The following is a 13,977-nucleotide window of genomic DNA, read 5'->3' as shown; positions in this document are numbered from 1 at the left end:
AGGAACATACCAAACGCAACATGCACCCAGAACCCACCGGTCTTCAGAGGAGGCTGGTTCTGCTGCGGCTTCTACTGTTGGTTCTACTGCTGGTTCCGCTGCTGGTTGTACTGCTGGTTCTACCACTGGTTCCACTGCTGGTTTTACTGCTGGTTCTACTGCTGGTTCCACTGCTGGTTTTACTGCTGGTTCTACTGCTTGTTCCACTGCTGGTTCTACTGCTCTCCACGCCCCTGGACCAGTAAGGAGGCTGGTTCTGCTGCTGGTTCTACCACTGGTTCCACTGCTGGTTTTACTGCTGGTTCTACTGCTGGTTCCACTGCTGGTTCTACTGCTCTCCACGCACCTGGACCAGTAAGGAGGCTGGTTCTGCTGCTGGTTCTACCACTGGTTCCACTGCTGGTTTTACTGCTGGTTCTACTGCTGGTTCCACTGCTGGTTCTACTGCTTTCCACGCACCTGGACCAGTGAGGAGGCTGGTTCTGCTGCTGGTTGTACTGCTGGTTCTACCGCTGGTTCCGCTGCTGGTTTTACTGCTGGTTCTACTGCTGGTTCCACTGCTGGTTCTACTGCTCTCCACGCACCTGGACCAGTGAGGAAGCTGGTTCTGCTGCTGGTTGTACTGCTGGTTCTACCACTGGTTCTACTGCTGGTTCCGCTGCTGGTTTTACTGCTGGTTCTACTGCTGCTTCGGCTGCTGCTTCTACTGCTGCTTCTACTGCTGGTTCCACTGCTGGTTCTACTGCTCTCCACGCACCTGGACCAGTGAGGAGGCTGGTTCTGCTGCTGCTTCTACTGCTGCTTCTACTGCTGGTTCCGCTAATGGTTCTACTGCTGCTTCTACTGCTCTCCATGCACCTGGACCAGTAAGGAGGCTGGTTCTGCTGCTGGTTGTACTGCTGGTTCTACCACTGGTTCCGATGCTGGTTCTAATGCTGGTTCTAATGCTGGTTCCACTGCTGGTTCCGCTACTGGTTCTACTGCTGGTTCCCTGCTGGTTCTACTGCTGGTTCTACTGCTCTCCATGCACCTGGACCAGTGAGGAGGCTGGTTCTGCTGCTGCTTGTACTGCTGGTTCTACCGCTGGTTTCACTGCTGGTTCTACTCTTGGTTCTACTGCTGGTTCTACTGCTGGTTCCACTGCTGGTTCCACTGCTCTCCACGCACCTGGACCAGTGAGGAGGCTGGTTCTGCTGCTGGTTGTACTGCTGGTTCTACCACTGGTTCTACTGCTGGTTCCGCTGCTGGTTTTACTGCTGGTTCTACTGCTGGTTTTACTGCTGGTTCTACTGCTGGTTCCACTGCTGGTTCTACTGCTCTCCACGCACCTGGACCAGTGAGGAGGCTGGTTCCGCTGCTGGTTGTACTGCTGGTTCTACCACTGGTTCCGCTGCTGGTTTTACTGCTGGTTCTACTGCTGGTTTTACTGCTGGTTATACTGCTGGTTCCACTGCTGGTTCTACTGCTCTCCACGCACCTGCCCAGTGAGGAGGCTGGTTCTGCTGCTGGTTGTACTGCTGGTTCTACCACTGGTTCTACCACTGGTTCTACTGCTGGTTCCGCTGCTGGTTTTACTGCTGGTTCTACTGCTGGTTCTACTGCTGCTTCTGCTGCTGCTTCTACTGCTGCTTCTACTGCTGGTTCCGCTACTGGTTCTACTGCTGGTTCCGCTGCTGGTTTTACTGCTGGTTCTACTGCTGCTTCGGCTGCTGCTTCTACTGCTGCTTCTACTGCTGGTTCCACTGCTGGTTCTACTGCTCTCCACGCACCTGGACCAGTGAGGAGGCTGGTTCTGCTGTTATTTGTATTGTTTTTTGTGGATGATTTATGTACGAAGGACTTTCAACGGAAACAAGCCCGCAAGGGCTTTTTTGAAATGCTCCTCTTAGACAGGATGTTTGACGTTATTTGTACTGTAATACATGCTACTGTTTGACTGTACTTGTACTGTAATACATGCTACTGTGTGACTGTACTTGTACTGTAATACATGCTACTGTGTGACTGTACTTGTACTCTAACATTCTATCTAATAAATATATTCATCATCATCATGCTTCTACTGCTGCTTCTACTGCTGGTTCCGTTAATGGTTCTACTGCTGCTTCTACTGCTGCTTCTACTGCTCTCCATGCACCTGGACCAGTAAGGAGGCTGGTTCTGCTGCTGGTTGTACTGCTGGTCCCGATGCTGGTTTTACTGCTGGTTCTAATGCTGGTTCCACTGCTGGTTCTACTGCTGGTTCCGCTACTGGTTCTACTGCTGGTTCTACTGCTGGTTCCACTGCTGGTTCTACTGCTCTCCATGCACCTGGACCAGTAAGGAGGCTGGTTCTGCTGCTGGTTCTACCACTGGTTCCACTGCTGGTTTTACTGCTGGTTCTACTGCTGGTTCCACTGCTGGTTCTACTGCTCTCCACGCACCTGGACCAGTGAGGAGGCTGGTTCTGCTGCTGGTTGTACTGCTGGTTCTACCACTGGTTCTACCGCTGGTTCCGCTGCTGGTTTTACTGCTGGTTCCCCTGCTGGTTCTACTGCTGGTTCTACTGCTCTCCACGCACCTGGACCAGTGAGAAGGCTGGTTCTGCTGCTGGTTGTACTGCTGGTTCTACCACTGGTTCTACTGCTGGTTCCGCTGCTGGTTTTACTGCTGGTTCTACTGCTGCTTCGGCTGCTGCTTCTACTGCTGGTTCCACTGCTGGTTCTACTGCTCTCCACGCACCTGGACCAGTGAGGAGGCTGGTTCTGCTGCTGCTTCTACTGCTGCTTCTACTGCTGGTTCCGCTAATGGTTCTACTGCTGCTTCTACTGCTCTCCATGCACCTGGACCAGTAAGGAGGCTGGTTCTGCTGCTGGTTGTACTGCTGGTTCTACCACTGGTTCCGATGCTGGTTCTAATGCTGGTTCTAATGCTGGTTCCACTGCTGGTTCCGCTACTGGTTCTACTGCTGGTTCCCTGCTGGTTCTACTGCTGGTTCTACTGCTCTCCACGCACCTGGACCAGTGAGGAGGCTGGTTCTGCTGCTGCTTGTACTGCTGGTTCTACCGCTGGTTTCACTGCTGGTTCTACTCTTGGTTCTACTGCTGGTTCTACTGCTGGTTACACTGCTGGTTCCACTGCTCTACACGCACCTGGACCAGTGAGGAGGCTGGTTCTGCTGCTGGTTGTACTGCTGGTTCTACCACTGGTTCTACTGCTGGTTCTACTGCTGGTTCCGCTGCTGGTTTTACTGCTGGTTCTACTGCTGGTTCTACTGCTGGTTTTACTGCTGGTTCTACTGCTGGTTCTACTGCTCTCCACGCACCTGGACCAGTGAGGAGGCTGGTTCTGCTGCTGCTTGTACTGCTGGTTCTACCGCTGGTTTCACTGCTGGTTCTACTCTTGGTTCTACTGCTGGTTCTACTGCTGGTTACACTGCTGGTTCCACTGCTCTACACGCACCTGGACCAGTGAGGAGGCTGGTTCTGCTGCTGGTTGTACTGCTGGTTCTACTGCTGGTTCCGCTGCTGGTTTTACTGCTGGTTCTACTGCTGGTTCTACTGCTGGTTTTACTGCTGGTTCTACTGCTGGTTCTACTGCTCTCCACGCACCTGGACCAGTGAGGAGGCTGGTTCTGCTGCTGGTTGTACTGCTGGTTCTACCACTGGTTCTACCGCTGGTTCCGCTGCTGGTTTTACTGCTGGTTCTACTGCTGGTTCTACTGCTGGTTCTACTGCTGGTTCTACTGCTGGTTCCACTGCTGGTTCCACTGCTGGTTCCACTGCTGGTTCTACTGCTCTCCACGCACCTGCCCAGTGAGGAGGCTGGTTCTGCTGCTGGTTGTACTGCTGGTTCTACCACTGGTTCTACTGCTGGTTCCGCTGCTGGTTTTACTGCTGGTTCTACTGCTGGTTCTACTGCTGCTTCTGCTACTGCTTCTACTGCTGCTTCTACTGCTGGTTCCGCTACTGGTTCTACTGCTGGTTCCGCTGCTGGTTTTACTGCTGGTTCTACTGCTGGTTCTACTGCTGCTTCGGCTGCTGCTTCTACTGCTGGTTCCACTGCTGGTTCTACTGCTCTCCACGCACCTGGACCAGTGAGGAGGCTGGTTCTGCTGCTGCTTCTACTGCTGCTTCTACTGCTGGTTCCGTTAATGGTTCTACTGCTGCTTCTACTGCTGCTTCTACTGCTCTCCATGCACCTGGACCAGTAAGGAGGCTGGTTCTGCTGCTGGTTGTACTGCTGGTCCCGATGCTGGTTTTACTGCTGGTTCTAATGCTGGTTCCACTGCTGGTTCCGCTACTGGTTCTACTGCTTGTTCCCCTGCTGGTTCTACTGCTGGTTCTACTGCTCTCCACGCACCTGGACCAGTGAGGAGGCTGGTTCTGCTGCTGCTTGTACTGCTGGTTCTACCGCTGGTTTCACTGTTGGTTCTACTGCTGCTTCTACTGCTGCTTCTATGCTCTCCATGCACCTGGACCAGTAAAGAGGCTGGTTCTGCTGCTGGTTGTACTGCTGGTCCCGATGCTGGTTTTACTGCTGGTTCTAATGCTGGTTCCACTGCTGGTTTTACTGCTGGTTCTAATGCTGGTTCCACTGCTGGTTTTACTGTTCTCCACGCACCTGGACCAGTAAGAAGGCTGGTTCTGCTGCTGGTTGTACTGCTGGTTCTACCACTGGTTCCACTGCTGGTTCTATTGCTGGTTGTACTGCTGGTTCTACCACTGGTTCCGATGCTGGTTTTACTGCTGGTTCTAATGCTGGTTCCACTGCTGGTTCCACTGCTGCTTCTACTGCTGGTTCCGCTACTGGTTCTACTGCTGGTTCCCCTGCTGGTTCTACTGCTGGTTCTACTGCTCTCCACGCACCTGGACCAGTGAGGAGGCTGGTTCTGCTGCTGGTTGTACTGCTGGTTCTACCACTGGTTCTACCGCTGGTTCCGCTGCTGGTTTTACTGCTGGTTCTACTGCTGGTTCCGCTACTGGTTCTACTGCTGCTTCTACTGCTCTCCATGCACCTGGACCAGTAAGGAGGCTGGTTCTGCTGCTGGTTTTACTGCTGGTTCTACTGCTGGTTCCACTGCTGGTTCTACTGCTCTCCACGCACCTGCCCAGTGAGGAGGCTGGTTCTGCTGCTGGTTGTACTGCTGGTTCTACCACTGGTTCTACTGCTGGTTCCGCTGCTGGTTTTACTGCTGGTTCTACTGCTGGTTCTACTGCTGCTTCTGCTGCTGCTTCTACTGCTGCTTCTACTGCTGGTTCCGCTACTGGTTCTACTGCTGCTTCTACTGCTGCTTCTACTGCTCTCCATGCACCTGGACCAGTAAGGAGGCTGGTTCTGCTGCTGGTTGTACTGCTGGTCCCGATGCTGGTTTTACTGCTGGTTCTAATGCTGGTTCCACTGCTGGTTCTACTGCTGCTTCTACTGCTGGTTCCGCTACTGGTTCTACTGCTGGTTCCCCTGCTGGTTCTACTGCTGGTTCTACTGCTCTCCACGCACCTGGACCAGTGAGGAGGCTAGTTCTGCTGCTGCTTGTACTGCTGGTTCTACCGCTGGTTTCACTGTTGGTTCTACTGCTGGTTCTACTGCTGCTTCTACTGCTGCTTCTACTGCTCTCCATGCACCTGGACCAGTAAGGAGGCTGGTTCTGCTGCTGGTTGTACTGCTGGTCCCGATGCTGGTTTTACTGTTGGTTCTAATGCTGGTTCCACTGCTGGTTCTACTGCTGCTTCTACTGCTGGTTCCGCTACTGGTTCTACTGCTGGTTCCCCTGCTGGTTCTACTGCTGGTTCTACTGCTCTCCACGCACCTGGACCAGTGAGGAGGCTGGTTCTGCTGCTGCTTGTACTGCTGGTTCTACCGCTGGTTTCACTGTTGGTTCTACTGCTGGTTCCACTGCTGGTTTTACTGCTCTCCATGCACCTGGACCAGTAAGAAGGCTGGTTCTGCTGCTGGTTGTACTGCTGGTTCTACCACTGGTTCCACTGCTGGTTCTACTGCTGGTTCTACTGCTCTCCACGCACCTGGACCAGTAAGGAGGCTGGTTCTGCTGCTGGTTGTACTGCTGGTTCTACCACTGGTTCCGATGCTGGTTTTACTGCTGGTTCTAATGCTGGTTCCACTGCTGCTTCTACTGCTGGTTCCGCTACTGGTTCTACTGCTGGTTCCCCTGCTGGTTCTACTGCTGGTTCTACTGCTCTCCACGCACCTGGACCAGTGAGGAGGCTGGTTCTGCTGCTGGTTGTACTGCTGGTTCTACCACTAGTTCTACCGCTGGTTCCGCTGCTGGTTTTACTGCTGGTTCTACTGCTGGTTCCGCTAATGGTTCTACTGCTGCTTCTACTGCTCTCCATGCACCTGGACCAGTGAGGAGGCTGGTTCTGCTGCTGCTTCTACTGCTGCTTCTACTGCTGGTTCCGCTAATGGTTCTACTGCTGCTTCTACTGCTCTCCACGCACCTGGACCAGTAAGAAGGCTGGTTCTGCTGCTGGTTGTACTGCTGGTTCTACCACTGGTTCCAATGCTGGTTCTAATGCTGGTTCTAATGCTGGTTCCACTGCTGGTTCCGCTACTGGTTCTACTGCTGGTTCCCTGCTGGTTCTACTGCTGGTTCTACTGCTGGTTCCGCTAATGGTTCTACTGCTGCTTCTACTGCTCTCCACGCACCTGGACCAGTAAGAAGGCTGTTTCTGCTGCTGGTTGTACTGCTGGTTCTACCACTGGTTCCAATGCTGGTTCTAATGCTGGTTCTAATGCTGGTTCCACTGCTGGTTCCGCTACTGGTTCTACTGCTGGTTCCCTGCTGGTTCTACTGCTGGTTCTACTGCTCTCCACGCACGTGGACCAGTAAGGAGGCTGGTTCTGCTGCTGGTTGTACTGCTGATTCTACCACTGGTTCTGATGCTGGTTTTACTGCTGGTTCTAATGCTGGTTCCACTGCTGGTTCTACTGCTGCTTCTACCGCTGGTTTCACTGCTGGTTCTACTGTTGGTTCTACTGCTGGTTCCACTGCTGGTTCTACTGCTCTCCACGCACCTGGACCAGTGAGGAGGCTGGTTCTGCTGCTGGTTGTACTGCTGGTTCTACCACTGGTTCTACCGCTGGTTCCGCTGCTGGTTTTACTGCTGGTTCCCCTGCTGGTTCTACTGCTGGTTCTACTGCTCTCCACGCACCTGGACCAGTGAGAAGGCTGGTTCTGCTGCTGGTTGTACTGCTGGTTCTACCACTGGTTCTACTGCTGGTTCCGCTGCTGGTTTTACTGCTGGTTCTACTGCTGCTTCGGCTGCTGCTTCTACTGCTGGTTCCACTGCTGGTTCTACTGCTCTCCACGCACCTGGACCAGTGAGGAGGCTGGTTCTGCTGCTGCTTCTACTGCTGCTTCTACTGCTGGTTCCGCTAATGGTTCTACTGCTGCTTCTACTGCTCTCCATGCACCTGGACCAGTAAGGAGGCTGGTTCTGCTGCTGGTTGTACTGCTGGTTCTACCACTGGTTCCGATGCTGGTTCTAATGCTGGTTCTAATGCTGGTTCCACTGCTGGTTCCGCTACTGGTTCTACTGCTGGTTCCCTGCTGGTTCTACTGCTGGTTCTACTGCTCTCCACGCACCTGGACCAGTGAGGAGGCTGGTTCTGCTGCTGCTTGTACTGCTGGTTCTACCGCTGGTTTCACTGCTGGTTCTACTCTTGGTTCTACTGCTGGTTCTACTGCTGGTTACACTGCTGGTTCCACTGCTCTACACGCACCTGGACCAGTGAGGAGGCTGGTTCTGCTGCTGGTTGTACTGCTGGTTCTGCCACTGGTTCTACTGCTGGTTCCGCTGCTGGTTTTACTGCTGGTTCTACTGCTGGTTCTACTGCTGGTTTTACTGCTGGTTCTACTGCTGGTTCTACTGCTCTCCACGCACCTGGACCAGTGAGGAGGCTGGTTCTGCTGCTGCTTGTACTGCTGGTTCTACCGCTGGTTTCACTGCTGGTTCTACTCTTGGTTCTACTGCTGGTTCTACTGCTGGTTACACTGCTGGTTCCACTGCTCTACACGCACCTGGACCAGTGAGGAGGCTGGTTCTGCTGCTGGTTGTACTGCTGGTTCTACTGCTGGTTCCGCTGCTGGTTTTACTGCTGGTTCTACTGCTGGTTCTACTGCTGGTTTTACTGCTGGTTCTACTGCTGGTTCTACTGCTCTCCACGCACCTGGACCAGTGAGGAGGCTGGTTCTGCTGCTGGTTGTACTGCTGGTTCTACCACTGGTTCTACCGCTGGTTCCGCTGCTGGTTTTACTGCTGGTTCTACTGCTGGTTCCACTGCTGGTTCCACTGCTGGTTCCACTGCTGGTTCTACTGCTCTCCACGCACCTGCCCAGTGAGGAGGCTGGTTCTGCTGCTGGTTGTACTGCTGGTTCTACCACTGGTTCTACTGCTGGTTCCGCTGCTGGTTTTACTGCTGGTTCTACTGCTGGTTCTACTGCTGCTTCTGCTACTGCTTCTACTGCTGCTTCTACTGCTGGTTCCGCTACTGGTTCTACTGCTGGTTCCGCTGCTGGTTTTACTGCTGGTTCTACTGCTGGTTCTACTGCTGCTTCGGCTGCTGCTTCTACTGCTGGTTCCACTGCTGGTTCTACTGCTCTCCACGCACCTGGACCAGTGAGGAGGCTGGTTCTGCTGCTGCTTCTACTGCTGCTTCTACTGCTGGTTCCGTTAATGGTTCTACTGCTGCTTCTACTGCTGCTTCTACTGCTCTCCATGCACCTGGACCAGTAAGGAGGCTGGTTCTGCTGCTGGTTGTACTGCTGGTCCCGATGCTGGTTTTACTGCTGGTTCTAATGCTGGTTCCACTGCTGGTTCCGCTACTGGTTCTACTGCTTGTTCCCCTGCTGGTTCTACTGCTGGTTCTACTGCTCTCCACGCACCTGGACCAGTGAGGAGGCTGGTTCTGCTGCTGCTTGTACTGCTGGTTCTACCGCTGGTTTCACTGTTGGTTCTACTGCTGCTTCTACTGCTGCTTCTATGCTCTCCATGCACCTGGACCAGTAAAGAGGCTGGTTCTGCTGCTGGTTGTACTGCTGGTCCCGATGCTGGTTTTACTGCTGGTTCTAATGCTGGTTCCACTGCTGGTTTTACTGCTGGTTCTAATGCTGGTTCCACTGCTGGTTTTACTGTTCTCCACGCACCTGGACCAGTAAGAAGGCTGGTTCTGCTGCTGGTTGTACTGCTGGTTCTACCACTGGTTCCACTGCTGGTTCTATTGCTGGTTGTACTGCTGGTTCTACCACTGGTTCCGATGCTGGTTTTACTGCTGGTTCTAATGCTGGTTCCACTGCTGGTTCCACTGCTGCTTCTACTGCTGGTTCCGCTACTGGTTCTACTGCTGGTTCCCCTGCTGGTTCTACTGCTGGTTCTACTGCTCTCCACGCACCTGGACCAGTGAGGAGGCTGGTTCTGCTGCTGGTTGTACTGCTGGTTCTACCACTGGTTCTACCGCTGGTTCCGCTGCTGGTTTTACTGCTGGTTCTACTGCTGGTTCCGCTACTGGTTCTACTGCTGCTTCTACTGCTCTCCATGCACCTGGACCAGTAAGGAGGCTGGTTCTGCTGCTGGTTTTACTGCTGGTTCTACTGCTGGTTCCACTGCTGGTTCTACTGCTCTCCACGCACCTGCCCAGTGAGGAGGCTGGTTCTGCTGCTGGTTGTACTGCTGGTTCTACCACTGGTTCTACTGCTGGTTCCGCTGCTGGTTTTACTGCTGGTTCTACTGCTGGTTCTACTGCTGCTTCTGCTGCTGCTTCTACTGCTGCTTCTACTGCTGGTTCCGCTACTGGTTCTACTGCTGCTTCTACTGCTGCTTCTACTGCTCTCCATGCACCTGGACCAGTAAGGAGGCTGGTTCTGCTGCTGGTTGTACTGCTGGTCCCGATGCTGGTTTTACTGCTGGTTCTAATGCTGGTTCCACTGCTGGTTCTACTGCTGCTTCTACTGCTGGTTCCGCTACTGGTTCTACTGCTGGTTCCCCTGCTGGTTCTACTGCTGGTTCTACTGCTCTCCACGCACCTGGACCAGTGAGGAGGCTAGTTCTGCTGCTGCTTGTACTGCTGGTTCTACCGCTGGTTTCACTGTTGGTTCTACTGCTGGTTCTACTGCTGCTTCTACTGCTGCTTCTACTGCTCTCCATGCACCTGGACCAGTAAGGAGGCTGGTTCTGCTGCTGGTTGTACTGCTGGTCCCGATGCTGGTTTTACTGTTGGTTCTAATGCTGGTTCCACTGCTGGTTCTACTGCTGCTTCTACTGCTGGTTCCGCTACTGGTTCTACTGCTGGTTCCCCTGCTGGTTCTACTGCTGGTTCTACTGCTCTCCACGCACCTGGACCAGTGAGGAGGCTGGTTCTGCTGCTGCTTGTACTGCTGGTTCTACCGCTGGTTTCACTGTTGGTTCTACTGCTGGTTCCACTGCTGGTTTTACTGCTCTCCATGCACCTGGACCAGTAAGAAGGCTGGTTCTGCTGCTGGTTGTACTGCTGGTTCTACCACTGGTTCCACTGCTGGTTCTACTGCTGGTTCTACTGCTCTCCACGCACCTGGACCAGTAAGGAGGCTGGTTCTGCTGCTGGTTGTACTGCTGGTTCTACCACTGGTTCCGATGCTGGTTTTACTGCTGGTTCTAATGCTGGTTCCACTGCTGCTTCTACTGCTGGTTCCGCTACTGGTTCTACTGCTGGTTCCCCTGCTGGTTCTACTGCTGGTTCTACTGCTCTCCACGCACCTGGACCAGTGAGGAGGCTGGTTCTGCTGCTGGTTGTACTGCTGGTTCTACCACTAGTTCTACCGCTGGTTCCGCTGCTGGTTTTACTGCTGGTTCCGCTAATGGTTCTACTGCTGCTTCTACTGCTCTCCACGCACCTGGACCAGTAAGAAGGCTGTTTCTGCTGCTGGTTGTACTGCTGGTTCTACCACTGGTTCCAATGCTGGTTCTAATGCTGGTTCTAATGCTGGTTCCACTGCTGGTTCCGCTACTGGTTCTACTGCTGGTTCCCTGCTGGTTCTACTGCTGGTTCTACTGCTCTCCACGCACGTGGACCAGTAAGGAGGCTGGTTCTGCTGCTGGTTGTACTGCTGATTCTACCACTGGTTCTGATGCTGGTTTTACTGCTGGTTCTAATGCTGGTTCCACTGCTGGTTCTACTGCTGCTTCTACCGCTGGTTTCACTGCTGGTTCTACTGTTGGTTCTACTGCTGGTTCCACTGCTGGTTCTACTGCTCTCCACGCACCTGGACCAGTGAGGAGGCTGGTTCTGCTGCTGGTTGTACTGCTGGTTCTACCACTGGTTCTACCGCTGGTTCCGCTGCTGGTTTTACTGCTGGTTCCCCTGCTGGTTCTACTGCTGGTTCTACTGCTCTCCACGCACCTGGACCAGTGAGAAGGCTGGTTCTGCTGCTGGTTGTACTGCTGGTTCTACCACTGGTTCTACTGCTGGTTCCGCTGCTGGTTTTACTGCTGGTTCTACTGCTGCTTCGGCTGCTGCTTCTACTGCTGGTTCCACTGCTGGTTCTACTGCTCTCCACGCACCTGGACCAGTGAGGAGGCTGGTTCTGCTGCTGCTTCTACTGCTGCTTCTACTGCTGGTTCCGCTAATGGTTCTACTGCTGCTTCTACTGCTCTCCATGCACCTGGACCAGTAAGGAGGCTGGTTCTGCTGCTGGTTGTACTGCTGGTTCTACCACTGGTTCCGATGCTGGTTCTAATGCTGGTTCTAATGCTGGTTCCACTGCTGGTTCCGCTACTGGTTCTACTGCTGGTTCCCTGCTGGTTCTACTGCTGGTTCTACTGCTCTCCACGCACCTGGACCAGTGAGGAGGCTGGTTCTGCTGCTGCTTGTACTGCTGGTTCTACCGCTGGTTTCACTGCTGGTTCTACTCTTGGTTCTACTGCTGGTTCTACTGCTGGTTACACTGCTGGTTCCACTGCTCTACACGCACCTGGACCAGTGAGGAGGCTGGTTCTGCTGCTGGTTGTACTGCTGGTTCTACCACTGGTTCTACTGCTGGTTCCGCTGCTGGTTTTACTGCTGGTTCTACTGCTGGTTCTACTGCTGGTTTTACTGCTGGTTCTACTGCTGGTTCTACTGCTCTCCACGCACCTGGACCAGTGAGGAGGCTGGTTCTGCTGCTGCTTGTACTGCTGGTTCTACCGCTGGTTTCACTGCTGGTTCTACTCTTGGTTCTACTGCTGGTTCTACTGCTGGTTACACTGCTGGTTCCACTGCTCTACACGCACCTGGACCAGTGAGGAGGCTGGTTCTGCTGCTGGTTGTACTGCTGGTTCTACTGCTGGTTCCGCTGCTGGTTTTACTGCTGGTTCTACTGCTGGTTCTACTGCTGGTTTTACTGCTGGTTCTACTGCTGGTTCTACTGCTCTCCACGCACCTGGACCAGTGAGGAGGCTGGTTCTGCTGCTGGTTGTACTGCTGGTTCTACCACTGGTTCTACCGCTGGTTCCGCTGCTGGTTTTACTGCTGGTTCTACTGCTGGTTCCACTGCTGGTTCCACTGCTGGTTCCACTGCTGGTTCTACTGCTCTCCACGCACCTGCCCAGTGAGGAGGCTGGTTCTGCTGCTGGTTGTACTGCTGGTTCTACCACTGGTTCTACTGCTGGTTCCGCTGCTGGTTTTACTGCTGGTTCTACTGCTGGTTCTACTGCTGCTTCTGCTACTGCTTCTACTGCTGCTTCTACTGCTGGTTCCGCTACTGGTTCTACTGCTGGTTCCGCTGCTGGTTTTACTGCTGGTTCTACTGCTGGTTCTACTGCTGCTTCGGCTGCTGCTTCTACTGCTGGTTCCACTGCTGGTTCTACTGCTCTCCACGCACCTGGACCAGTGAGGAGGCTGGTTCTGCTGCTGCTTCTACTGCTGCTTCTACTGCTGGTTCCGTTAATGGTTCTACTGCTGCTTCTACTGCTGCTTCTACTGCTCTCCATGCACCTGGACCAGTAAGGAGGCTGGTTCTGCTGCTGGTTGTACTGCTGGTCCCGATGCTGGTTTTACTGCTGGTTCTAATGCTGGTTCCACTGCTGGTTCCGCTACTGGTTCTACTGCTTGTTCCCCTGCTGGTTCTACTGCTGGTTCTACTGCTCTCCACGCACCTGGACCAGTGAGGAGGCTGGTTCTGCTGCTGCTTGTACTGCTGGTTCTACCGCTGGTTTCACTGTTGGTTCTACTGCTGCTTCTACTGCTGCTTCTATGCTCTCCATGCACCTGGACCAGTAAAGAGGCTGGTTCTGCTGCTGGTTGTACTGCTGGTCCCGATGCTGGTTTTACTGCTGGTTCTAATGCTGGTTCCACTGCTGGTTTTACTGCTGGTTCTAATGCTGGTTCCACTGCTGGTTTTACTGTTCTCCACGCACCTGGACCAGTAAGAAGGCTGGTTCTGCTGCTGGTTGTACTGCTGGTTCTACCACTGGTTCCACTGCTGGTTCTATTGCTGGTTGTACTGCTGGTTCTACCACTGGTTCCGATGCTGGTTTTACTGCTGGTTCTAATGCTGGTTCCACTGCTGGTTCCACTGCTGCTTCTACTGCTGGTTCCGCTACTGGTTCTACTGCTGGTTCCCCTGCTGGTTCTACTGCTGGTTCTACTGCTCTCCACGCACCTGGACCAGTGAGGAGGCTGGTTCTGCTGCTGGTTGTACTGCTGGTTCTACCACTGGTTCTACCGCTGGTTCCGCTGCTGGTTTTACTGCTGGTTCTACTGCTGGTTCCGCTACTGGTTCTACTGCTGCTTCTACTGCTCTCCATGCACCTGGACCAGTAAGGAGGCTGGTTCTGCTGCTGGTTTTACTGCTGGTTCTACTGCTGGTTCCACTGCTGGTTCTACTGCTCTCCACGCACCTGCCCAGTGAGGAGGCTGGTTCTGCTGCTGGTTGTACTGCTGGTTCTACCACTGGTTCTACTGCTGGTTCCGCTGCTGGTTTTACTGCTGGTTCTACTGCTGGTTCTACTGCTGCTTCTGCTGCTG

Source organism: Brachionichthys hirsutus, chromosome 23 (assembly GCF_040956055.1).
Source record: "Brachionichthys hirsutus isolate HB-005 chromosome 23, CSIRO-AGI_Bhir_v1, whole genome shotgun sequence".
Lineage (NCBI taxonomy): Eukaryota > Metazoa > Chordata > Actinopteri > Lophiiformes > Brachionichthyidae > Brachionichthys > Brachionichthys hirsutus.
This window is presented reverse-complemented; position numbering follows the sequence as displayed.